Raw genomic sequence first — 26,027 nt, 5'->3', positions numbered from 1 at the left:
AGCATGTTGTTTGCCCTGCTGGCCACAGCATCACACTGCTGGCTCATGTTCATGCGATAGTTGATCATTACCCCTAGGTCCCTTCTGGCTGTGGTGCAAGTCAAATTGTCACCACCAAGCCTGTAGGTATGTTGGGGATTGTTTGCCCCCAGATGGAGCACATTATACTTCTGAGCGTTAAACTTCATCTGGTTTTGGTCTGCCCAGCTCTCCAGTCTGTCCAGCCTGCGTTGAAAGACTTCAGTTCTAGGCCTCATCATAACTGCAGTGTAAGAAACTCATGGCTATATAACTTACGTACAACGATAACTTTTTCTAAAAGAAAGAAAGAAGGAAAGAAGAAAGGAAAGAAATGCAGCAGCATAAACCTTCCCTGGCTATCTTAGCAAAGGGGCCAACAGTTAACTCACAGAATGTGTACTTAACTCGCCTTTACAGGAAAGGCCAACCTTGCAATTCTTGTAGACCCCTTACCACTGGACTGAGATCCAGAATCTCATCCTTCATTTCAAAACTATTATGTTTCCAGTCATAGTGGCAAAGCCACTCCAGAAGACCTGGTATTATGCCTGCAAAGAGACTGAAACAATAATTCTGACATTCATCTTAGTGGCATTGTTCAGATTTAAACCTAACAGGTAACACGGTCAACTTTGCTGGCTATTTCACTATTGAAACGCTTTAGTTAAAACATGCTGCTTATTTCACATAATTCCCCAGCTGCCTTCCCAGGAGCCCAAAGACTCAACTGCCCCTTTCTGGCTGCCAAATAAATACCTCCAGCTGCTACCTGAAAACAATCCAATACAGTCAGGTGCTAATGCAAAAATATGCACATCACTGAGACATATGGACAGCATAAAATATATTTAACATAATGCATAACTGTGCTGAATGATCATTCTTGTTTATATATAATTAAATGATAATTTTCCAATTCAGAATGTAAAGAAAGTTTCTGCAGTATTTCCAATCTACTGCACAAAGTCATTGCAGTATCCAAGGGCTTTCCTACAGAGTTTGGATCTAGCATGCTACATAGAGTCTTACTCAAAGAGTCACAGCTGATTGATTTAGGTTCACCCTCCCTTGTTTGGACTGTCTTACAGTGGGACTGAACAGAGGATTCAATCCATGGGGGTTGTACATAACAATGCAAAATGACTGCTGGGATACTGTGCCCAGTTCAGGTGTCCACACTTTAACACAGGTACTGACAATTTGCCAATGTGTCTATATCTGTCTGAGCTTTTAAGCTGTCCTGCATCTGGGCAGCTTCCCATCAGTCTCTGGCTCTGGTGTCCTGAGCAGAGACCCTCTGGGTGTTATTTTTAGGGACTGTTACCCTATGGCCCTGCCGCAGTGCACTCAGGTGCCCTGCGCCTGAGAGTGGAGACTGCTCTGGGGAGACCCCTAGTGGCAGAAAGGGGGAGGCTCAGCTGCCAGTCACCAGGGCTGCACAGGTGCTAGTCGCCAGAGCAACTGGTAAAACCAGCTGACCAGGAAGGGGCAGGGCTTATCCCTTCTTAAGCCCAGGTAGGAGGCCAGGAGGGCAGTCCCTCTCCAGCAGCCGTGGGAGTAGGGACTTAGCTCGGACAGACAGAGGGGAGGACTCTGGCAGTGAGAGCATCCCCTGATCACTGCTGAGGTTGGGGAGCCCTCCTTCCCCCCACTCCCTCACTCTCTAATAGGGAGTAGATTTTTGTTTGACCGGATGGTCTAGTTTTTATGTTGTAGCCCAAGGGCTTTAAGTTTTATGTTTACTGTTTTGACCGGAGGACCGGGCGAGGCTATTGGGGTGGAGGAGGCCTCATAGGAGCTCCACAGTAGCGTGGCACCAGAGAGGGTGCAGCTTTGTTTGGGGGCACATTGGCCCCAGCCCCGGAGCTAGGGGGGCGGCGAGAACCCCCGAGAGAGAAGGGGGTGGCGAGGAGCCCCGAGAGAGAAGGGAGCGGTGAGGAGCCCCGAGAGAGGGGGCAGCGAGGAGCCCCAGAGTGAGCAAGAGAGGGGGCAGTGAGGAGCCCCAGAAATAAAGAGGAGGGCCAGAACATAACAAGGCCCAGGTCAAACCAAGTCAACTCCATCTGCGAGGCTTGGGCTGCGGTGTAGGGGAGGAAAAGGAGCCGCAGGTAGCGCCCCCGTGTCACCGGGGCACGGAAAAATGGGCAGCCTCCCGCTGATTACAACCATTTTCTAATCAAGTAAGATCAAGGCGTGGCAGGCGAGTAAGCAGGCGGTTGGCCCATTACAGGAGGGCAGAGCCACTCCCAGAAAGGCTCCAATATTGATACTCCTGTCACAGGCCCAATTGCTTAAGGCTGCTCCAAATGAATGTGCCTCTGCCACAAGACACCTTTGTTGCTGACCCATTACCATCCCAGAGTGGGTATCCTGTTTATTGTTTAATCCAGGACAGCTGAAGCAAGACACAGACTTTGCAGAGGATTTCTTAACACTACTCACAAACCAAAGATACAATGCTATAGGCAAAACAAGCAAGCTATGTGCAGTTCCCTCTCTCAGCATCTTCACAGTTCAAGTATTCTTTGGGGTTTGGTCAGTGTCTTCAAAGTTATAAGAATGAACAGTGGTCTGGAAAAGAAGCCTTATTCACGGACTTAACTTTGACCTATTTACAACACTGCACAAAAATGTAAACAGTCAGTTGATCACAATGTACCTGCAGCTAAGCAGAAAGAAAAGGTCTGATAACCTCAAGACCTCTTTTGCCTAGTAAACAAAGGCATAACAAAATCCAGTGGCCAGAAGTTAGAAAATGTCATGTTAATAGTTGAGGTTAATACCTGAAACAATTTACCAAAAGATGCAAAAACACTAAGTGAAGTTCTACGGTGTATGTTTTGCTACAGCTCAGACCAGGTGGTTATAACAGACCCTTTTCACTTTAAATATCTATTAATCCAAATCAGCCCCTTTCACCAACAGAAGAAATTTGTGCAATAAATGTCTTAATTTTGATACAAACTATTCCCCATAGCGCCCCCAACCCCATCATCCACATTTCAGGTCAAGCCTATTAAACTTTGAGAATTAGAAAAAAACAGATGGAAAATGGGAGAGCAATTACAGTTGAAGAAGCCAGCCCAATGCAGCTTCTAACCCTGAGTCTCTAGGCTACAGTCCAGAATTTTGCACCGTTCAGCAGGTGTGCCCCCCAAGGAACCAACAAATGCTGGACAACACCCAGTGTGAGCGTTGAAAGCCATAGTGAGGAATCTTATCTTTCTTAGGGCTTTTTACTGTGCCTTTTCTATTTGAGCAAGGAGGGCAGGACAAGAGCAGAAGGAAAAGAAAGGGAAGAAAGAGAAGAACAGGATGGTGGGGAAGGAGGAAAGTAGACAGGCATGAGAAGAGGGAGCAGAGCCCTCCTCTGTAATGGTCTGTGAGACTCCAGCAATGGTACCAACTGGGCTCACACTGCAGCAAGACAGTGGCACAATCTTCAGGAAGGAGAACACATGCTCAGCCATCTGGTAATTCATGTCTTGACAGTTTCAGGTCAGGTCAGTCTGGGATTCAAAAGGTGAATGACTACGTTTCACTGCAAGTGTAAAATAGCAGGAATGGGCAAGAGAATGTAGTCACAGTTGGTCACTCCAAGGCATGGCAAGCCTGTGCTTCACTGTGCTAGGTCTGGCCATCTGGTACCAAGTACCATGTCACCATCAATGCCTAAGGCTTATGAGTTTAAACTCTTGATAGTCAAGGGCCTGCTCTCAGCTCTGCTAGTCACTTTCCTCCTCACCTATAGTCCCACACAGCTATTTTTGCCCAGAGCCCAGCTCTGTTGCTACACAATTGTCTTCTTATCATAGCCAAGTGATGTTTGTCATTTTACTGTGTTTGACAGGACTCTTATGTCACAAAGGCATGTTTCAGTACTGACTAATATGCCAATGCCCTTGGCCATTGCCAAACATTCTACTTCACCTATTTTTACATTGACATCTCTCTCGGCAATATACATACAATTATATGTAGGCTACAGGTCTATTTTTTCTTGCACTCCTTTATCTGACACTGTTACTTTCCCAGCATTATCTGCCTCTGATGTAACCTGCCCTTCCTCTGTTGTAGTTTCTGACCTATCCTTGCTGGGCCCCCCTCGGGCCCTGGGGGAGGCACACCTGGGCCACGGGTTAGCGAGGATTTAGTTAGGGAGCTTCTGGAGAGGTTGGACGTATTCAGGTCAGCCGGCCCGGATGATCTCCACCCTAGAGTTCTAAAGGAACTGGCCGAGGTCATTGCAAGTCCCCTGGCACGGCTTTACGAGTGCTCGTGGTGCTCTGGTGAGGTACCGGAGGACTGGAAGAGGGCCAACGTGGTCTCCATCTTCAAAAAAGGCAGGAAGGAGGACCCGGGAAACTATAGGCCGGTTAGTCTCACCTCGATCCTAGGCAAGCTGTTCGAGAAAATTATGCTGGCACACATCCAGGAGGAGCCACCAGGGGACTACATGCTTAGGGGCAACCAACATGGGTTTATCAGTGGCAGGTCCTGTCAGACCAACCTGGTGGCCTTTTACGATCAGATGACCAGATCATTAGACGCAGGGGTAGCAGTGGATATAATCTTCCTGGACTTCCGGAAGGCTTTTGACACTGTCTCTCACCCTGTTCTCATTAATAAACTGGGGGGCTGTGGTGTAGACACCCACACAGTCAAATGGGTCGCCAACTGGTTGGTGGGCCGCACCCAGAGGGTGGTAGTGGATGGGTCCTTCTCAACCTGGAAGGACGTGGGCAGTGGGGTCCCCCAGGGCTCGGTCCTCAGGCCCGCACTGGTCAACATCTTCATCAGCGATTTGGATGAGGGGGTAAAAAGCACCCTGTTCAAATTTGGGGGGGATGTGGGCACATTGGAAGGATGCAACAGGCTACAATCAGACCTAGACAGGTTACAAGGGTGGGTGGACGAGAATAGGATGGGCTTCAACACAGACAAGTGCAAGGTGATGCACCTCGGGAGGAACAACCGGCACCATACCTACAGGTTGGGGAACTCCCCTCTTGTCAGCACGGAGGCAGAAAGGGATCTGGGGGTCATCACTGACTCCAAGATGAACATGGGCCAGCAGTGTGGAGAGGCAGTCGGGAAGGCCAGCCGCACCTTGGCATGCATCTACAGATGCATCTCGAGCAGGTCCAAGGAGGTGATCCTCCCCCTCTATGCGGCACTGGTCAGGCCGCAGCTGGAGTATTGCGTCCAGTTCTGGGCACCACACTTCAAGAGGGATGTCGACAGCATGGAGAGGGTCCAGAGGAGGCCACTCATATGATCAGGGGACAGCAGGGCAGGCCCCATGAGGACAGGCTGCGGGACCTGAACCTGTTCAGCCTCCAAAAGAGAAGGCCCAGGGGGAGGATCTTGTGGCCTGTTATAAACTAGTCAGAGGGGACCAGCAGGCATTGGGGAAGTCACTGTTTCCCCGAGCAATGCCAGGAGTGACCAGGAATAATGGTCACAAGCTGGCAGAGGGTAGGTTTAGGTTAGATATCAGGAGGTGCTACTTCACAGTCAGGGCGGCTAGGGTCTGGAACCAGCTTCCAAGAGAAGTGGTGCAGGCTCCTGCCCTGGGGGTGTTTAAGAGGAGGTTAGATGCACATCTTGCTGGGGTCATTTGACCCCAGTATTCTTTCCTGCCATGGCGGGGGGTCGGACTAGATCCTCAGGTCCCTTCCGACCCTAGAAACTATGAAACTATCCTGCACTGGATACAGAGAGAGATTTGTTTTACTGGCATGCAAAGCAGATGGCTTTGTCTCCCCTGCTGGCTTTCCTTCAGCTCCTAGTTTAAATAATCCCCTCCAGCCCAGATAATGTCTTGGAAAACATGGCTTATAGCTAGAGGCTCCAAAGGCTCAACCTATTTAGGGTATCAACAAGAAGGTTAAAGGGTGACTTGATTAGTTTTTAAGGATCACATGGAGAATAACATTTGGTAACAGGCGCTTCAAGCTAAGAGACCCAAGTACAACAGGCTCCAATGACTATAAATTTGTCCTTGAACTAGTGGGAAGAGCTGTGGGAAATAGTCCAGCATTCAACTACTTGGAGAGCAGCAGCCACCCTAAGAGCCATGCTCACCCCCTCAAGTATTGCCCCTTTAAACTCACCTATTGGATCAAGAAGTGATATTCTTTTCTTTCTGCCAGAAGGTGGATCTTATCTCAGGATGTTCATTTTACCATTATCCACTTCTCTTGTAAGATTGGTTTCCTGAACTGGGAACTGGAAGACCAAGGGAGTCTGTTTTGAGGTAGGTCAGGCTGTTCCAGTAATTCATTTTGCTCCTTCTCTAGCAGTTCAGTAGCTCAGGCCACAACCTGCTGTAGCTGAGCTCTGAGGACCACTAGAGAAAAACCGTGGGTGCTAATATACGACTCTTGTTTGCATGTTCTGCTTTCTGTGCAGTAAACTGAGACCTCGTTCCTTCTACCCCATGACTAATCTGCTGCTGGTCTTTGACCTCCACAGCCACACTGAGGTTTTTACTCTGCGACTGGGTACTAGGTTTGGGGCCTGATTCTGGTTTACACTGGCTTCATCAGTGGAGTTAACCTGATTGATATTAATGTAACTGAAGTGAGAATCAGCATTTTTTATCTAGAAGCTAAGGGTTTTTTACTTGTTGGTTTATTTAACAGATCTCCTGGACTCTCAGACTGTGAGGATAAATTCAGAAGCCTGCTGCCCTTTATACTGAACTCCCACTCACTCCTGAATCCTCCGTGCTCACTCTGTCTGGGGCCTCTCTCCTCTGTCACGTGGTAAAGCAAAACTGGTCTCCCGAGGAAGTTCTGCTTTTTATGTTTGAGCTGAGAAGCACAAACAGATCTAGGGACTTTCCCCTGAGCAGGCTGAGTCAGGGGCCGTGCCCATACTGAAACCCAGCTGACATTTACTGACATTCACCATAAGAACAGACATTTGAGTTGCATCCACTTCCCATAAGTCAGTGCAAACAGGGAACCGGAGATGCTTCGGCATCCCAAGGCCTCTCTGCAAACACTGCGCTCAAAGAGTCCCTCGGTCAGAAGAGGCCTCCAAGTAAACTCCAGACCTGCCTCTAACCAGCTGGAAGACTGAGGATTTAGCAGAGCACCTAGGGCCACATTTCCCACAGCCTCCCAGCACAGACTAGGACTAACAAAGGCACAGCAACAGATTTCACATCTACCTCCTATTGAATTCAATGGGGCTGAATGTATGTCTTCCATGAGGGCAGTGCTTCCTGGCTGGGACACTACTGAGCATGCCAGTTCCCCCCATCCTCCAGGCACACCCAACACCCAGAAACATGCTGGCAAGGTCCAAGTGGAGACAGAGGCTTTGAGAGTGACTGCAGAGTAACACCCCAAGAACCTCACTGACAGATCCACGGGGCATGGGTAGGTGCGGAGTGCCCAGGACATGATGGGACTGCAAAGTAGGTGCCTAAGAGCCTTGCCAAGACGTTTTTGTAGCTCTCTAGGGGCCTCTCTGCATCTTTAGGTGCCCAAATACCTTTGAAAATCTGTCCCTTGATCAATACCAGGATTTGTCAAGGGTGTGTGGCGAGCAGACTGCACGGAAGAAGCAGGCTGCTGTCCCTAGTGGGAAATGGCACAGCTTACCATGTTAAATGAATCATTAGGAAATGTACAGTGCAGGTATAAATACTTTTGGTTGCACTGGGGCCCAAGATGCCAGATTTAAGTGTGACCTTGTGGCCTGCAGAGATTACAGAGGGGAGCCTCATCTGAAGGGATTTTTAGTGGGGGGGAAAGATGTTTTTAAATCACCCATTTATACTCTAAATAGGACAGTGCATGGTGCTACAACAAACAGCTTCTTTGACAATACAGCCATATGAGGGTTTGTGCCTGCACCGTACCACACTACCTCATTCTGTTTCAAGGCATTCTAGACACCTATCGCCTAGTGGGAAGACTGCTTTTAGCATACACCGAACCCCCATTTTCTGGTGCTGAGTGCTCTCTGGGTTGCTGTATCGCATAGAGAGCTGGAAGGCAGGAAGGCCAAACAGGTTACCAGGAGTCCATGCTTCAAAATGACAAGGTACAGCTCTGATCATAAGAAGAGAGCCATATACTGACTTAGGCCTTAGCTAGAGAAGGGGCCTGGTTAGATCTCAGGATTAATAACAGTGTAGGAATCATGTTGGGGATGAACACACAACAATTTGAGCCAGCTATGTTATTAAATGATGATGATCTACCCAGATTAGAAGATGTGCGGAGGGTGTGTCAAGTACTAGACTAGAGGGAAGGAAAGACAGCCTAGAATGAAGGTAGAGGGATAGTACCCAATACAAGATGTCCTAAAGGACCTGACAGACCCTTACTTTGTGGCATAACAAAGGAGCCAGGGAGCCAGTCAGTTTGGAATAGAACCATGGGTGCTTGGAGGGGCAGGTCTCAATCGGTCAGAAATACTTTAACAACCAGCCCGGCTCAAGGTAGACAAGATGTCCCATCCCTTCCCTTCCCCAGTGGTTATAACCTGTTGAGCTTCGGCTCTACAGCCCAAGAAGGGCATCCGCAGGGTGTGAGGTAGCCAAGCATTTCCTTCTCTGATTAATACATAGACACATAGTACATAGTTGGTAGGGTCGGAAGGGACCTGAGCAGATCACCAAGTCCGACCCCCTGCCATGGCAGGAAAGAGTACCGGGGTCAAACGACCCTGGCAAGGTGTTCATCCAGCCTCCTCTTAAAGACCCCCAGGGTAGGAGCCAGCACCACTTCTCTTGGAAGTTGGTTCCAGATCCTAGCCGCCCTGACAGTGAAGTCGCGCCTCCCGATGTCCAGTCTGAACCTACCCTCTGCCAGCTTGTGACCGTTATTTCTAGTCACTCCTGGTAGTGTTCAGGGGAACAGGGACTCCCCCAATGCCTGCTGGTCCCCTCTGACTAGTTTGTAACAGGCCACTAGATCCCCCCTCAGCCTTCTCTTGTGGAGGCTGAACAGGTTCAGGTCCCGCAGCCTGTCCTCATAGGGCCTGCCCTGCTGCCCCTTGATCATGCGGGTGGCCTCCTCTGGACCCTCTCCATGTTGTCCGCATCCCTCCTGAAGTGCGGTGCCCAGAACTGGACGCAATACTCCAGCTGCGGTCTGACCAGTGCCGCATGGAGGGGGAGGATCACCTCTTTGGACCTGCTCGACATGCATCTGTGGATGCATGACAAGGTATGGTTGGCCGTCCTGACCGCATCCCCACACTGCCAGCCCATGTTCATCTGGGCATCAGTGATGACTCCAAGATCCTTTTCTGCCTCTGCGCTGACGAGAAGGGAGTTCCCAGTCTGTAGGTATGGTGCTGGTTCTTCCTCCCCAGGTGCATCACTCTGCACTTGTCAGTGTTGAAACCCATCCTGTTCTCATCCTCCCACCCCTGTAACCTGTCCAGGTCCAATTGCAGCCTATTCCTCCCTTCTAGTGTGCTCACTTCTCCCCATATCTTTTTGTCATCTGCGAATCTGAACAGGGTGCTTTTTACCTCGTCCAAGTCACTGATGGAAATGTTGAACAGTGCGGACCTGAAGACCAAGCCCATACTACGAACATTAGTGTAGAGGCATTTGAGGCCTCCTGAAGATGCATGCACTGCCCCCCTAATCCCAGTACTACCCGGGCCCCTGTTGCTTACCTGGGTATTTGTTCTACACGTCGTTGGTCTAGGCTGGGCTGTTCTTGATGTTCTAAACCTCTCCTGTTGCAGGGACATAAATCCCATTGTGGACAAACCCAAATGATCATCCCTCTGCTCTTCATGCTGAGAGTCCAACCTACCCTATTTTTTGGTCAGCAGAGCAGAGCTCAGATTTCTCATAGGCAGAGAAGGGGGGAGTGGAAAAGGAAAGAGAGAGAAGAAAAGAGAAGAGAAGAGAGACACGTGGAGTCAAATTTAATTTTGGAAGAAGTTGACTGAAATCAGTGGTGTAGGTTGTACTAAGTACATAGTGTTGGTCTAAGGATATAGGCAGACAAGTTCTTTGGATAAATCTTGTATCTTTTATTAGATCAACTAAATAGTTGGACAGTTTTTTCTTAGCAAGCTTTCAGGCTTAAAAACCCTTCATCAGGCTAAAAAAGCGTCTGTAGTTGGTGTGTGCTCTTCCTGGATGGAATGAATAGTAAAGAAGCTATTTTACTATTCATTCCATCCAGGAAAAGCACACACCAACTGCAGATGCTTCCTCAGACTGACAAAGGGTTTTTAACCCCAAAAGCCTGCCAAGAAAAATTTTTCAAACTATTTAGTTTGTCTAACAAAAGATATCAGATTTACCCAAAGAACCTTGACTGAAACCAGTGGAATTTTACCAGGAATAAGTTTGCAAGGGATGATCTGCTCTGAGATGCACTCAGCAAATCCTGCTTTCCCAGCTCTCTCTCTTTAGTCCTCTTCCGTTGCACAGAATGCCTCTCCTTCATTAGAAGCAAAGCACCAGGAAGGGGGGTGTTCCCTGGATGCTTGTTGTTTTCTATGTGCTCTCTTACCCAAAGGGCTGACAATTATCCAAGCTCAGATTAGAGTTTAGTAGATCCATAGAAAAAATTTAAATTGCACCCTGACAGGAACGGCAGTGGTCAAAAAGAACATTTAGAGGGGAGATGTCACCTATGGGAGAAGCAGGAGCTTGCCAAAGAACAAAGGGAGCCAGAGCATCAGCACATTTGGAAATGGAAGATTAGGGCATGGCCCGCAGAGAGGGGGAAAATTCCATTCTCAGGTTGTTTTGATAGTTGCTTTCTCCTTACTGATTCAAACAGGAGGTGGAAAGCTACAACCCAGGCACCTTGTAATTAAGATAGATATTTATGCAACCTGCATGGTGCTATTGAAATTGTGCCTCTGACTTTCGGAGAAAATACCTAGGATACTTTTCTCCTGGTAATTCATCCATGCAATAGCAAATATGCCCCTCCAAACAACAAGTTAAGAGAACAGAAGAAAGGGGGTGGTAGAGGGGAGACAAGATGCCCCCACAACAAAACTACTCTGGGAGGACTTCCAGTATGCTGATGCAGTAGAAAGAAAACACTTTATCACTTGTGTACTTGAGATTAATGGAGAAAGTCTAACCATCTGCTCAGGATTTTTAATTCTAGACCCCTGCCATAGAGGTCTGGATAAGCAGCAATGCTATTTATGCTTTTTAGGTTTAACCCCTCTGTTCACAGTGCTTAGCTAAGGGCACATGCCTGATTTGCCTGCTCTTGGATGGTGTTAGCTAACATTTGTGAACATAGTATTTCCTCAACACTAATTAGGCATCCATACTAATCGCTACTCAAGAATGGTCCAGGACTAGAATAGCAAGGGGTATGGTATAAGTCAGATTTGAAGTTATTAGCCCAAAGGCAGATAAAGGCCCCATGGCTAGAACAGAGGTAAGGGCTTCAGTTCCAGTTTGAGGAACATCAGCATTCAATGAGTACGTGAGGCCAAGGGCTGCAATGGAAAGAGGTGCTAAGAATCATGCCTAGTCAGGGGCATTGGCATGGCTGTGTCATTAAACTCAACCAAAATTAAATTTTAAAAGGCTTGAGATAAATCAACCCGCCCACTTCAGTTCAAACAGTGATAATAATACATTAAGAAATCAACCATGAGGCCGGCTATTCACGTCATGCCTAAGAAAGCAGCAGTAATAGTCAGGCATGTATAATCAGGAGAAGAGACTATATATAGTTCCAAAAAATAAACTACATCTGGGAGAAGATGACAGGGCGGAGGATGATTCAAAAGGGTAAATAGTTCTCTCTGGAACACTTGGGCCTATCTCAAGACTCCCGCTGTCAATGGCTGATGCTCACTAGCCCCGAGTCTTGCTGTCAAAAATGGAACATCTGCATCCCACTGAATGACATCACCCCCAATTTGGACCTTGCTTGCTGGCAGGTGGTGAGCCAGTTGTCACCAAGTATGCTGTGAAAGTCAGAACCAAGTGTGCTGAGATAAATACAAGCTCTTTGACTTTGGGGGTGTAGAAATGAATGGTCTGGACTCTAAGAAATGCCTCAGTGGAACAGCTGCTGGGCCCTGTGAGGCAGGGCAGACATCTCAGGAGATTGTTTCCGATGCACACAGAGCTATACATAGTTGGAACTTTGCATCTGAAGAACAGTAGAAATTCCAGCCCCAATGACAGCACTGTTCACAAAGAGGAGGTGCTGCACCCACATCTGTGCATGCGTAAAGCTTTCCTCCAAGGAAACAGCCAAAACGCCCCTTTCCCCTTCACTAAGCCTCGAGTCTTTCTATGCTGCCAGCCACCATTTTGTTGTGGACAGAGGAGAACAAACCTCTTGAGAGAAACAGAGGAGAAACTGCAGAGGGTGCAGTGTCTTAGACCTAACGAACACAGCACCTTCCTCCATGTGCCAGGCTGTGTGGATGCTTTCATCCCTCACTGGGAGAAAACATAAAAATAGGGCTAAAGGCGCTAAGAAGACTCATGCAGAATTATCCCTTGGGAGGGACAATGTGCAGCAATGTCAGGGCCTTAGCCATAATGGTAGGGCTGATGGCAGGCATCAGGGCTTGGAAATCCCTTGGATCTCAACAGGAGGCGCCTGGACTAGTTGCTGCGTAACCCACTAATTACACAGCGAGCAGTACTGCTGGCCAGCCCCATCATTTATAGGCTCCCAAAATAGATCAGAGCTGGCTGAAGGTCAGCCAAAGTTGTTTACAGATGTCTGCCAAACACAGCCCTGGGCAATGATGTGTCGGTAACAAAGACAGGCTGGGGCTATGGGGTGGGCAGCAAGGTAATGCCAAGCATTCAGAATGGCAGTGGTGCACATCACATGTGTGTTCAACTCCTTGTCCGCCCCCCGTGCCAGAGACCCTCAGCTCTGTCGGTGGAAGGGGTTAGTAGCCAAGGAACGGTTAGTGTGAAGCTGGCAGCTGGAGCTTTACCCCTATACCAGTGCTCGAGCTCTTGTTCTGGGGAGGCCCAGACTTAGCACCAGAATCAAGCTTCATCTTCCAACTGGGCCCATTCACTGCAGTACTGGGAGGGCTAAACAATGCTCATGCTATACATGTTATATAGCCTATGACTCTGTGGCAGGGAATCTAGCACAGACCTTCCCCTTCATGACCCCCTCCAGCCTGCACAGACACACTCATCTTCCTTTCTTAACCAACACAGGCTCCCCTTTCCCCCACTCTCTCCCTTGAAGTTTCACAGACCACAAGACTCCTTTTCCTGGGTGCTGATGCTACATGCACTATTTTCATTGCCCCCCACCATCCCAGAATGCAAAACAGAGGAGGAGATCAGCTCTCCCCACCTTCCTGGTGCCATCTTCCTGGGTTCTCTTTGATTGTAGCCTGCAGCATGCTACATAACAGGCCAGTTTCCCACAGTTAGCCAGCAGTCCTATTTTTAATCTCTGTTAGGCTTTCCTTTTTTAAAACCACCCACGGGAAACATTTCCATTTTACCCTGAAAACGACTTTGCTGTGAAAATAAATGATGAGCCCATCGTGGTGCTAAAATAAAAGCCTCCCCAGAGAAGAAAGCCACATGGCACCAAGGGGGCAGTTCTGCTTTGTTCCAACAGGTTAGACACAAGGCAGCATCCTGAAGCTCTTTCCTAAGAGAAAACAATGCAGTAAATGAGACAAGCAAACCAAAGAGAGGGGTTGCAGCACCAAGCTAATGGCATCAGGGGAATGATTCAGTCCAGCTACTGCAGTGAAATGAGCCGAGCCTGGCAGAATCCACTGGGATGGGCTGAAAAAAAATGCAAGCCCCAAACTCTCTTCCATATGGGGCCAATGCCACAGCATCCCAGGGCTGAGAGTAAGTAGTATTTTGGAATGCACAGCTGCTGGTAGCTGCGCAGCTGCAATGCTTTCCCAACACAGAGGGAAATGCCCAGGGGACTGCAAAGTAGAGCGTGGGATCAGAGTGGGTAGGGAGCTGGTAAATTATTCCATGGTAGCTGGAAGAAAGCCACAAGGTACAGCAGAAAACTGTGGTGTGTAATGTCAGAACTGCACCCACTCCCTTTTCAATGGAAGAGGAAGAAGTAGGAAGGTAACACCTAGGCCTCGGAAAGTGAGAATTCCAGGATAGACTGTACTGTGATGCATCTAACACAGGCTCCAACAGTGACCAGTCCCAGAGGGTTTAGGGGAAGGTGCATGAAATCCCATGATGGGCATGTATGTAACAATCCCTGCACAGCAGACTGTTATCCCCCTTGCCCTCCATAGTCAGGCTTGAGAACACTTCTTCCAGTTAGAGAGGGAGTGGGTTGCCTGTGAGCCAGTGGACGAAGGATTGAATAAGCCATCCCCTCCAACCCATGCACTTCAGGCCAGATGAGGCACAGCAGCAGGGTGCATTACACCAATCCTCCTACTAGAGCTGCAAAGGGCATCAGGCTGCACACATCAAGTCTGGCAAACTAAAAAATGGTCAGGACACAAACAAAGAGGACAGTTCGGGGCCCGTGGTCTCTTGGCTTATTAGCCTCTCTGTTGAGACAGTCAACAAGATGGCCTTCTGTGGTACAGAGACCACGGGGAAGAACCAGACCAAGATTCATCAACTGATTATATACAGAAGACTAAACTGTGTTCAGCCTGCAATAACTCTGGGGCCTTTCTACCAAGTTCAAATCCAGAGCAACCTGTTCTTTTAGAGAACGGAGGGGGCTTGGAGGAGAGCGAGCAGTGCTGATCACTCCCTGGGGAACATTCTGTTCGGGCAGTGGAGGGAAAGGAGCCCAAGCTCAACAAGAGCTGTCACATTCCAGGATGTGTAGGGAACAAAAATCTCCTTGCTGCTCAGATGTGTTCATTTCAGTTACTTCCTCAGCTGGAGGCAAATAGAAACCAGTTCCTGTTTAGAGCTCCCCGTGGGAAACCTGGGTCACATTCCAGGTCACATTCAGGCTGCCTTTGTTAGCCATTTCACAGCTACTCTGTTGTACTCCCCTGGGCAGGGCCAGCTCTGAGCTATGGCAACTGCTTCCTTCTCCCTGAGCGGTCCCTTGACAGGATCTAGATCAGGGGTCAGCAATCCCCAGCACACCACTGCCAGCCCAAGCTCTAAGCAGCTGCTGCCAGCCATGGAGCCCAGGCTGCTCCCAGCAGGCAGCTGGGAGGCCTCAAGCCCTGCTGCAAGCAGACCAGGCTTTGTAGGCTGGCTGCAGCCAGGAGGCTACAAACAGCTGCTCCGGGCTCTGGCATGTCGGCACTCTGGCCAAAAAACATTGCCTACCCCTAATCTAGATAATAAACAGAAAGAGTGACTGCAGGCACTGCAAAGTCTCCTTCTCAGCGTCTGCCATTCTTGGGACATCTCTCACAGGGTTGGAGTTTAAAGACCATGCTCCCCTACTAAAAGGCCAGTCAGTGCTGCTGAGATTTCACACCGGCTTTATCCCACACACCCACCTATGCATGAAATCCCCTACCCCAAACCATCCCCAAGGCCTGCACTCTCATCTAAGGCCTTCCACAATAAGCAGGATGCCAGGAAAGAAAATGTTGCTGATTATATTCCAGTGGAGGAGCCTCTTTTGCGACTGCATGTTATCCCTCTCCCACGGTTGATAGCTGTTGCCTCTTCTTAGATTTTGAGCCTTTGGGCCAGAAGTTGTCTGTGTATGCGAACGGCGCATGCATCGCAGGATAGTTGTTATAACAATTGACTGATCTGGTATTGACAATTCCAACGGATAATTTTACCACGTGCAAGACGGTGAAGTCTTGCAAAAAGCCTTGACGGGGTAGTGCCTTGCTCTAAGATGCACCCAGGTGAGCTTCACTTGTTCAAGGCAGAGGAACCATTTTGAGGAGAGGTACTATGCTGAAGATAAGAATGCCAGAGAGCACAAAAAGACTGGAACAACAAATGATACAACTACAACCCTGGTGAGGGTTCCTCAGAAGCAAGGAACTGGTTACAAGGAGGTACCAAAAATGGAGTAACCTTACAGGGACTGTGTCACAGGGGCACTGAGGTGTCCTGTGCCTTAGAGGATAGAAGGAGAGCTGTCAATCAGCAGGGCAGCGCAGCTGCTGTGGCAACCAGCAGGTCAGGTGACCGGAAGGGGGCGGGACCGAGCCCTTTATAAACAGCCCAGGCCAGAGCCTGAAGCAGTTCCCCTCTGGCAGGAGCAGGAGCAGGAGCAGGAGCAGGAGCAGGAGCAGGAGCAGGAGCAGGAGCAGGAGCAGGAGCAGGAGCAGGAGCAGGAGCAGGAGCAGGAGCAGGAGCAGGAGCAGGAGCAGGAGCAGGAGCAGGAGCAGGAGCAGGAGCGTCAATGGTGATGGTCTGACCGGCTGCAATGATGCGAGGGGAGAGAGAGAACCCGGATAGAGGTATGGGAGAGAGCCAGCATTGAGCGGAGCTGGGTTTATAAGCTTGGGGCTTATGATTGTGTTGTAAGCCGGTAGGCTTCTGGTGTTTGAGTTGTAGCCGTTTGGCTCCGGATTCAGTTATCATTACAGCGGCGGACCAGGTGAGGCTGTAGGGGTGTGAGGAAGCCTCACAGGGACTCCCCAGTAGCTTGGGAGTTCCCGGTGCCCAGTGGGGCACAGAGAGTGGTGCTAGTGGGTCACAGCTGCTTGCGTCAGAGAGGCGCGGTGTGCAGGGTTTTGGACCCCAGCCTGTGAGGGCGGTATTTGGCCCCAGAGGGGGCGAGAAGCGTGGGAGGCGCGGCATAGGCCCCAGACGGGGCGAGAAGCTCCGGGAGCGGGCGAGCGCACCAGGAAGAACCCTAGGAGAGGGTGAGTGCACTGAGGGAAGCCCCAGGGGCAGGAGCATGTGCTGAGAGGTGCTCCAGGAGCGGGCACAGGTACCAAGAGAGGCCCCAGGAATAGGTGGGGCATTTTTCTGATTGCTAGAAACCCCATACGGGGAGACTAAAAATGATCCTAGGGGGGTTCCTCAGTATTGGGGACCCCGAGGGGCCTAAAGGGCTAGGTAAGGCTTTGGTTGCCTGAGCCTAAGCGGACACCAAGGATTGACAGGACCCCGAGGGGTCAGGTAGGCCAGGTAAGGCTCAGGTCACCTGAGCCTAAACAGACTCATAATGTTGGCAAGAACTCAGTAGGGTTAGAAAAGCCAAGTAAGGCTCCGGCCGCCTGAGCCTAATCTGGTATCCGCCATTAACTGACTTCAGAGGGGCCAGTAAAGGCTTTAGGAAGCCAGCCCAGTTGGGTGAGAGAAGCCCAGTGGCACCAGACAAGGGGTGCTGGTTGTGAAAACAGGCCCGGGGGTGCTAGGGAGGAGCACCAGGGCAGGATGAGCCCAAAGGGCGCCGGAGGGCAAAGGCAGAACAACAGCCAGGAACAACTGCGAGGCTTGGGGCATGCTAAAGGGGAGGTAGGAGGCATGCATTGCCCATAAGGCTGGGGTGTTGGTGCACCCCACTTTGAACGGAGGTAATACCAGCACGGTGTCAAGGTGAGAGTAGGCAGCCTCCCTTACTGAACTTATAAGAACAAAGACGCGGCGGGCAAGACGAGGGTGCTGGATCACCATAATTGACACGGCAGGGGGTGCTAGCGAGCTCACAGCCACTCACAGGCTCCTCTCCGTGACAGGCTGTTACAACTCGCCTGGAATGCGTTCTTCCATCTCAAGTGCCTTCAGAAGGGATGGCATTAGGAACTCTTGTAGTGAGGGATCATGATGTAAACGCAATATTTATATCAATGGGGAGGTATTGGTAGCAGAAGTGAAATGGGAACCAACATGCCTATCAAATTCTGGATACTAGCCATTGTTATTCAAGCCTTTCAGCTTCCCTCTCAGGGGCAAGGGACCATATTAAGCAATGAACATGTGGAAGAAAAGACATATTCTGAACAGGGAGCTGCATGCTTTAGTGGGTAGCAACCTAAGAAGAAAAGCTGGATCTGTGAGCTTGGAGTTCTACATTCCTAAGGATTTGGAGCAAACATGCCTGACCTTGTCCTGCCTGAAGGGTGCCCTTGCACGTGAACCTGGCTGAAGTGGGTTTATGATGCAGAATGTGTAAGTCTGATAGCTGGCATACAGATGGCTTCCCAGGAAAACAAGCACGGCTATACTTCTGTCTCCAGCCACCCTGACACCTCCAGGAGTTTCTTTGTAGCTAGAGATGGGAAGATCCATCTACCTAAGGTATGAAGCCTTTGCAGGTCATTCCATACATCCAGTATTTTAACTACATAACCCACTTCCAAAGGCACTGGGTACTTTCATAGATTTCAAAGACATTTGGGCTGGAAGAGACCTCGGAAGGTCACCGCGTCCAGCCCCCTGCCTGAAGGGTAGGAAGTCAGCTGGGGTCAAAGGATCCCAGCAAGATAAACATTCAACTTTCTGTTGAAGGTGTTCAAAGTAGGTGCTTGAACCACCTCTGATGGCAGGCTGTTCCAGACCTTGGGGCCTCGGATAGTAAAGAAGTTCTTCCTTATGTCCAGCCTGAAACGGTCTTGCAGGAGTTTATAATCATTCGACCTCGTCATCCCTCGGGGGGTGCTCTGGTGAACAAATGTTCCCCCAGATCCTGGTGGTCACCTCTGATAAACTTATAGGTGGCTATCAGATCACCCCTGAGCCTGCGCTTTTCCAGGATGAAGAGTCCCATGGCTCAGCCTGTCATCATAAGGTCTGTTTTCCTGACCTCTGATCATGCGCGTGGCTCTCCTCTGGACTCTCTCAAGCTTCTCCACGTCCTTTTTGAATTGTGGAGCCCAAAACTGGACGCAGTACTCCAGCTGCAGCCTCACCAAGGCTGAGTACAGCGGGAGAATGACATCCTGGGATTTGCTTGAGAAATATCTACGGATGCAAGCCAGCATTCTGCTTGCTTTACCAGCTGCAGCATCACATTGAAGGCTCATGTTCATCTTGTGGTCAATCGTGATCCCCAAGTCCCTTTCATCCATAGAGCTAGCCAGTGTAGCACCGCCGAGCTTATAAGCATGCCACAGGTTTTTCTTCCGAAGATGGAGAACCTTGCATTTTTCAGTGTTAAACACCATCAGGTTCTCATCCACTCATCTCCTGAGCCTGTCAAGGTTAGCCTGGATTGCCCTCCTGTCCTCGGGTGTGAATGCTTTACCCCAAAGTTTGGTATCATCGGCAAACTTCTGCCTTAACCCTCCACATACCTGGGTATGTTGCTATTTACGAAGCAGTAGATCCAGAGACAATCCCAAATTAAGCTCATTCAGAAAAGTGAGCAACTCCCCAGGCAATAGTAAGGAAAGCCTGTGCTCTCTGTCCCATATCCCACCAATTCAGAAGCCTGGGATAATCAGTGCCTGATAGTATAGTCCACTATTGTCTCTTCTACATATCTCAGGCTGCCACTAACCAGAACATCACTAGGAAGCGGGGAAGCACAAGAATAACCAAACTGTCCTTGGAATTAAGAGTATGAAACAGAACTAGCCAGGGAGATGACTGTAGAGGAAAGTGTCTGCAAGGAACAGGAGAAAAGGGGTGCACACCCCTTAGGAAGGGATGGAAATTTATCACAAGCTCATGGCAGAAAGCCCCATTTAGTTTTGCTCCTGGTGACTGGGGCAAAGAGACACTTTTTGCTATGGAAGAAGTATCAGCTATTAAGAAATGAGTGTTCTAATTAGAGCAATTAGGAGGCTGCCTAAACCACTGTTTTGGCTTTGGTCTGTCATTCAGACAGGTGAAACCCAACCACCCACAGTATCTCACATTAACTAACAGGTCTGATGAAACTTACTCTCTGGTGTCCTGCAACAAGGGCTGTTCTTGCAGAGCTTGAATATGACCTCAGGAGAGTAGCAATGCCCTTGCTCCTGAGGCTGCAAGGGGACCCCTGGCTCAAATAACCTAGCAGTTCCCGTGGATGCTTATGCACACACACAGCCCTCAGTTAACTGTCTCCTCCAAGACGCCTTTGTTCCAGGCTCTGGATAACAAAGAGCAGGAACAGTTCTGGTATGTGGGAAAAGAGTCTTGAGGAAACATTGCCTTTGGCTCCTCTATTGCCAGCTGATAGGAAAATTGGTTGATGCTTTGATGCTAAATTCTCAGAGGAGAGCAAAGGGTACAGCAGGAGTCAAAAGAAAATGTTTGCTGTGGGGGCTGGGGGCAGCTCGGCCCAGAAGAGCTGGGGGAAGAACCATTTTTTCACTCCCACTCCTCAATGTGGCACTGTCTACCTCTGTTCCCCAGTAGCAATGGAAGAAGACTGACATTCATCCCTTCGCTACCTCCTCCAGGTGGGTGGCAGACGTCCTTTATGGATGGATAGATACAGCTTGTCATACTAGAACAGCCACTCTGGACAATCGGGGGTTTGCATCCAGAAGCCATTAATCTCAGCAGTCCTCAAAGGGATGGACAGGCTGCTCACTGAAGTATGAGGGGAGCAGGGGGTGGAGGTGGCAGGGAGATCCTACCTAAGGAAAATAAAACAATCTTCTCAGCTGTGGGAGAAGACAGCCAGAGACAAAGGCTGGCTGGCACAGAACGATGCATCTTCCACCAGACACCCTGGTGCCTGGTGGGAGGTGAGTCACAAGCATCAGAACCAAGTAGCACTGATTCAATCTGTCAGCCTCTTGCCACCCAGGCACCATCCCATTGAGTTCATGGCTGATTCCCTCCTTTGGCAGTAAACTGAGGGTGTCTTTTCTCTCTTGTGAATGGAGAAATGTGGCATCTCACGTTTCAGCATGTGGTCTGACTTCCCTGTATGTCTTGTCACAGTTGGTGGGAACCCAGGGCATCCAGCATCAGTAAATCAAAGCATCACCTCAGGTTACCAGCATGAAAGTGCCTGGGCAGGTGCTTCAAGGCCACAAGCCAAACCCACTGGTACTATGATCATTAGCAAACCCTCAATAGGTGTGTACCAGATAATTAAGAACAGGTGGAGACAGGTAAACACAAGTGCTTCTGCTGTTAAAACTCACATGCACAGGTGGTATGTCTAGGCTGAGGAAATTTCTACATGAGACTGAGTCTTGTTCAACAATTAAAATTATTTGTGGATGCTGGTAGCCTGAAGAAAAAGCACAGAAAGAAATTTGAGAGGCATAAAAATGCATCCTCTTTGCCACCTGGCATCTGGTCTGGCATCATGCCTGCACAGTGCTACCAACCCCCAGTCCCTGCCACAGCAGCACTGACACAAAAACAAGTAGAAATCAAGCATGTTTACTCCTATGTAGTCCAAATCACAGCAAGAGAAGGACAGATCCTGGTTTCTCAGCTGCTAGTGCTGGGCAATGTGACAAGAAAACCAAACCCCGATTATTCACTTTCGGACAGTGTGTGACCTGGATCTCCTGGGGTTAGTTGGCAATATAAGTAGGTTTGACTGGAGAGTGAAAAGGCCATGCTGGTGATGTGACTGGACCTGCTGCTGATAGACAGGCAGTCCCATTGCTACAGGGGTGATGGACACCACTGCCAACCTGGTCAGCTGCCTGAAGTTAGTGGCAGGAGGTCCCACATCTCACTGCTTCTGCAGGACCCTGAACAGTCTTCCCTCTTCTGCTTTCTTCCTAAGTGAATGCTGTCATCTTCCCTCATTCCTCACCACTCTCCTACCCTCGAGTCTATCTCTAGCTTGTCCTTGCTTGCATGCTGTAATAAAAAAAAAATGGTGTGATTGTGAGTTGTGTAGACATACCCCAGTGAGGTTTAGACTAGCTACGCTCAGGTAGTGATAACAGTGTAGCTACAGCAGCATGGATCTCAGCTCAGGCTCGATGCCCAAGTACTTACTAGGCTGGTTTTGCAACCTGTGCTTAACCCCATACTGCTGTGGGCTACGCTGTTATTAGTGCCTAAACTGGCTAATCTAATCCTCACCTAGGTATGTCTGCATGAGTTGCCATCACACCTTTGGATTACGGGGTAGACAGACTAAGAACTCGGCTATTTTACCAGCCACATGCATCTTGGCTCCTTCATCTTCCTTGCATACAGTAAGGCTAGGAACAGACATTGCATTTATCCTAGGATAAGCCAGGACAAAGACAGGCATGAAACAGAAATAGCTCAGGATTGGCACATGCACATATTGCTTTTCTAATCAGAGTTTACCAAGCAGCTAAATGCATTGCTACTTTTCTGCCATTGATTCAACCATGTACTCCTGAGATAACCATTCAGATGCACTGTGTGATGGCCTGAGATAAACAGTTAGTACTTCTTGTCCTGTGAACCTTTTTAGGATTTAAACCTGGACAATGGACATGGATTTCTGAATGATTGCACTTTGTCCCAGGATAACATGATTTATCCCAGTGTGACATCTGTTTGCAGTCTCACTGTCACAACCATTCAATGACAACTACCATGATGTTAGCAAGAGGTTCCCTTCTGACTGGTTGAACTGGGACACATTGGTGGGGCAAGGTACTGGGGTGGAAGGCATGGACATGTGGCCTTCACATAGTACAAGCTCTGGAGACAAATGGAGGATTCCACTCCCTGCTGCTGCTGACGCACTTTTCACCAGCATGAGAGAAAGAAAGAATAAAGCCAAAATCTTTGTATAGAGACACCCTCCAGGAAGGGCCTGGAGAATTATTATGCACACACAAAGCAACAAACAATGTTCAGTGCCAGCATAAGAGTTTCTAAGAGCTGAGAGGCCAAGCACTGAGGTACAAAGCGATGGGGTAGGGGGTTGCATGTGTGCGTGGGGAAAATCTCTCCAGAAGCCACTCCCATTATGACATTTGTTCTGAACCTGCTCTTTGTGCTACACAGCAGGGAAACACGTTGGTTCACTTATCCCCAGGGACCAAATGCTTATGTAGCATCTAATGATACTCCAGAAAAATTGCACTCAAGAGTCCCTCATTAGTAATGAAGTAAGAATCATGAAACACTAAACACCCAATTTCTCCCTACCACAGCAGCCAGCCTGGGGCTCTCATCAGTGGCTGGTTTGCCCTGAAGCTGCAAAGCAGTCTGCAGCATGTGTCAGAATCATGGAGCTTCATGGAGTGGGTTTGAGAGGGGGAAGCCTGGCCTTATTCACAACCATCCAGTAACATCCCCTAGTAACAGTAGAAGAACAGTAAACCCTAGTAATAGTACTCTGCACTTCTACACCACTTGTCCACCAAAGGGCTCAAGGCACTGTGCAGAAATGACAGCATCCCTGTCTCCATTTTACAGATAGGGAAACTGAGGCACAGAGCACTGATGCGACTTGCCCAAGGTCACAAAGAGAATCCGTGGCAAAAGCAGGACTTGAACCAAGGCACCCAGCATTGCAGTTCTCTGCTGGTTGTGATCATTAGACAATACTGGTTCCCAGCACAAAGACAGCCTACAACCATGGGCTGCTCCTCCTCTGGGCACTGTTCTCTCATCAACCTTCACTGAGTTGTGTACACCTGAACACGCTGTATGGTGTCCCTCAAAGGTTAATGAGAGCTGGCAGAATCCCTAGGCAAAGCCCTAACTCTAATCCTGACCTGACACTGCAGCCCAGCCCTGGTTTTCCCCTGGAACTGCAATCTGGTCCCACGTTCAACCTGGGCCACAATCTGGCCCCAGTCTCAGCTCAGGCTGTCCTTGAGGTGCCAGCCCTTCCCAATGCATGTAACCCAGAACTGAGTGCAGATAAATTAAGTGTATGCTGTTGCAGTTCCAGCCATAGACTTCACAAAAGTGGAGAGGCAGCCACTCATGGGTCTCACTGTCACACTTCCTTTGGCTCTGCCTCACGACTCCAACATGGACACGAATAGATCTCCTCTCATTCACACTACACCTTTGGCATACATTTTCTACAGACTAAGGAGCTTCTTCTTAGGCTAAATGCAAATTCTAAAACACAGCTCGTACCTTTTTACTGACAGGACTTTAAAAACAAATGCAGATGGGGGAAGGGAGGGAGATCCCAACCTGCCATTGACACCTCAGGTCAGGGCATCCACTGTCATTCACTCCCTGACAATGCACAGCAGTCTCTGCTGGGTCTATGCCTGTGTGCTTCATGACTGGCTGGACACTGAGCGGTTGATCAATGGTTGAGTGCCCCAAGGTGAATTCTGTCACCCTCCAGTGCTGAGGAAATGAACAGTACTAAACTTTTTTTCTATCTCCCTTTTCTGAATAGCACCAGGAAGTTGCAGTCAGCTCTGGAGATGTCTGCAGCAGCCATTTGAGTGCAGCACTGCAGATTACAGCGCATCTCTCCTGAGGCACAGATGGTGCTGTAGCAGGTACAGGAAGCATTCTGGCCAAGGACACTGGAGGGAAAGCCCAGATCTTTCAGAAAGTACCCTGAAATTTTACTATCCAGGCACGCTAGGCAAGAGCTTGGCTTCCCTCTAATCTCCTGCATGTCCCCTCCATAAGGAATGCCATCTGGTGTGGTGTCCAATGGGCCTTCCTCCCAGCCCAGCACTGCAACAGCACTGGCAGTCTGAAACCATGCACCAGATCTCACACTGCTATTTAGTAGTATGTAGAAGCCCATCAAAAAGCCCTTTTGTGGGTGTATTCAGGGCCTTTCCATTGCGTTGCAGGTGCAGCTACTCCACATTCACAGAAGTAGGCCACAAGAGGAGGGAGGTTCACCCACTCCTCCATGTTTCTGGTTCCCCAGAGGCTAAATGAAGCAGCCTCAATTTTTATGCCCCTGTCCCTACCATTGGAGCAGGAAACAGCCTGTTGTGAACATATGGCCAGGGGGACAGAGTGGCCCCCCACATGGCCAGTTATTGCTCTGTCTGCTTTAGAGGACAGAAATGTCATGTGCCTGCACCTCACATGCTGTCTGCTACACAGATGACTTTGCCGGCCCCTACCCCATGCTGGAACTGCTCTGAAGACCCCTGATGCTAGGCTTCACCTCAGTGGGCAGGGAGGAGCTGAGACACCATGGTAATGGGCATGTAACAAGCACCTAAAAATGAAACACAGAGGGGTGAGTACTGTGCTCACTCTCCAGACTAGGGGCATTTCAAGGAGTTGGGCATCTCTCCCAGGCATCTCTCAAGGGCTCTGGGAGAAAAATGCTCTCTCATGGTCAGAGGTGTCATGGTGCTAGATGCCTGGCCAAGGTTTTTCTAGGTCTCCTATGAACTGTGTCACCGAGTGCTCTTGGGCATTATCATTCAGTTGCTTCAGGATGTTCTGATCCTCCTCTGCCTGCCTGGATGTGATCATCAGCCAGGAACACCTGGTCCCTGGTAGCAGCTGGCAAGTCCTAGGACAAGGGACCTGAGTCATCCATAATCTGTGTGGCAGGCCAGTAGGGGGGTGCTCCTGCATTGAGCCGCCCACCTCCCTGCTCCCAACCACTTTCCAGGCTCCGAATGCCTCCCTAGGGGCGCCTTACATCTGGCCGACCCCCTTCCTGGAGCATACTCGCTAGCCTGGGGGTAACGTAGCTGCCACCACCCCGAGAAGGGACTCGCTCTCAGCCCTGTGTCCTCGGGGAAACACAAGCCTAAAGTCCTACGGGTACTTGACCCAGTACAGGCACTTGGGGCACTTCCCCAAGTCAGGGGGCAAAAAGTAAAGTCTCCCTTAGTCCGCAGACCTAAGGGGTCTCTTAGGCATAATTTAGACCCACCCCTCAATAAGTCTCCCACACCGGTCACAAAGGAGAAGTTTATTGATTACAGGGGTAGGGTGAAAATAGGGTACAAGATTGAGCAATATCCTAGAAATCCTAAAGAGCAAACAGTCTGGCTGAGGTAGCCGTTTGATCACGCATCTGAGTTACTGCCAGCTAGATATCTAATCAGATCTCGAGTAGCTTACTCACACACTTCATCCAAAGGCTGGTGAAATCCCCTCTAGAGTCAGGCCGTTTCTAGCTTGTGAGTTTTGGGGGAGAGAGCCAGTTTCAGATGGTAAAGCTCCTCTGTGTCCCCCGCATGGCTGCTGCCCCCTCCTCCTGGGCAGTCTTAACTTATATAGCCCCTGTGACCTCATTCACCTGGTCCAGTGGAGGCCAGCTCCGTTTGGCTCTTGGCCAACCAATTTGAAGTACATCACTAGTTGCCGG

The sequence above is a fragment of the Crocodylus siamensis genome, chromosome 11 (genome assembly GCF_052110815.1).
Source record: "Crocodylus siamensis isolate JL-2025a chromosome 11, ASM5211081v1, whole genome shotgun sequence".
Taxonomy (NCBI): domain Eukaryota; kingdom Metazoa; phylum Chordata; order Crocodylia; family Crocodylidae; genus Crocodylus; species Crocodylus siamensis.
The sequence above is the reverse complement of the archived record's forward strand: the minus strand, read 5'-3'. Positions refer to the sequence as shown.